Below are 1,827 nucleotides of genomic sequence, written 5' to 3'. Positions count from 1 at the left end.
AGTTAAGGGGAGTCTGATAAAGAGTCCCCCCAGGAATAGTGTCTGTTTCCCGGGGAGCAGTCGTGGGGGGGGAGGGTTCCCTCTGTCTCCCTCCGGTGGGAGAGGTCGGTATTGCAGGTGTGGGTGTTTGAAACGGACAAGTTCTGACTGAATATGCTATGTGAACACTTGTGAAATTGGGGATGGTGTGTTGGGGCAGGGGGGGTCTGGTAGAAGGCCCCCCCAGGAATAGTGTCTCTTTCCCGGGCAGCAGTCCCTTTTAGTTAAGGGGAGTCTGATAAAGAGTCCCCCCAGGAATAGTGTCTCTCACCCGGGCAGCAGTCAGGGTGGAAGGCGCCCTCTGTCTCCCTCCGGTGGGAGAGGTCGGTATTGCAGGTGCGGTGTGCGGCATGGAGCGGAACCCGGGCTCTGGCGTCTTTTTCCGGGTCCAATTCGGCCGTTGTGGGCCTCTGGAGGTGTTTGGGTCCGAGTTCCGGGCTCTGGGGGTGTCTGGTAAAGAGATCCGGGTTCTGGCGTCTTTTTCCGGGTTCAATTCGGCCGTTGTGGGCCTCTGGAGGTGTTTGGGTCCGAGTTCCGGGCTCTGGGGGTGTCTGGTAAAGAGATCCGGGTTCTGGCGTCTTTTTCCGGGTCCAATTCGGCCGTTGTGGGCCTCTGGAGGTGTTTGGGTCCGAGTTCCGGGCTCTGGGGGTGTCTGGTAAAGAGATCCGGGTTCTGGCGTCTTTTTCCGGGTCCAATTCGGCCGTTGTGGGCCTCTGGAGGTGTTTGGGTCCGAGTTCCGGGCTCTGGGGGTGTCTGGTAAAGAGATCCGGGTTCTGGCGTCTTTTTCCGGGTCCAATTCGGCCGTTGTGGGCCTCTGGAGGTGTTTGGGTCCGTGTTCCGGGCTCTGGGGGTGTCTGGTAAAGAGATCCGGGTTCTGGTGTCTTTTTCCGGGTTTAATTCGGCCGTTGTGGGCCTCTGGAGGTGTTTGGGTCCGAGTTCCGGGCTCTGGGGGTGTCTGGTAAAGAGATCCGGGTTCTGGCGTCTTTTTCCGGGTTCAATTCGGCCGTTGTGGGCCTCTGGAGGTGTTTGGGTCCGAGTTCCGGGCTCTGGGGGTGTTTGGTAAAGAGATCCGGGTTCTGGCGTCTTTTTCCGGACTTAATTCGGCCGTTGTGGGCCTCTGGAGGTGTTTGGGTCCGTGTTCCGGGCTCTGGGGGTGTCTGGTAAAGAGATCCGGGTTCTGGCGTCTTTTTCCGGGTTCAATTCGGCCGTTGTGGGCCTCTGGAGGTGTTTGGGTCCGTGTTCCGGGCTCTGGGGGTGTCTGGTAAAGAGATCCGGGTTCTGGTGTCTTTTTCCTGGCTTAATTCGGCCGTTGTGGGCCCCTGGAGGTGTTTGCGGACCTCCGCGGGTGAAATAATGGAAAAAAAAAAAAGTTAAAGTTTCCAGTCGGGACTATGTGGAGCGAAAAAAACCCGGACTTTTTTGGCTCCGTCAGAAACTAAGTAAAAGTCGGAATATGTGAAGGAAAGCTCAGAAAATGCCTGGGCTTTTTTAGATCGCTTCGATAAATTTTTTTTTAGCTCACATCACTGGGCCACCAGGTCGCAGATTTCAGAAACCTGGTTTTCGGAAACAGAGATCTCCAGGACAGGGCCCCGAGCTTCGGGGGGAGCGTTCCCCAGCTGGACCTAAGCATAGTGGGCCAGGCCCCGGGCGGAAAGAGGCTCCTGGAGCCGAGATACGGGGGTGGCCCCCCGCGCGACTTACCCGATTTCGGAGCACTATTTTCGGACAGTGATGGCAGAGCAGTGGGTGTACCGGATGGAGGAAAATAACAGCTCCAGAGAGCGG

Source organism: Gasterosteus aculeatus, unplaced genomic scaffold, assembly GCF_964276395.1.
Source record: "Gasterosteus aculeatus unplaced genomic scaffold, fGasAcu3.hap1.1 HAP1_SCAFFOLD_33, whole genome shotgun sequence".
Classification (NCBI taxonomy): domain Eukaryota; kingdom Metazoa; phylum Chordata; class Actinopteri; order Perciformes; family Gasterosteidae; genus Gasterosteus; species Gasterosteus aculeatus.
This window is presented reverse-complemented; position numbering follows the sequence as displayed.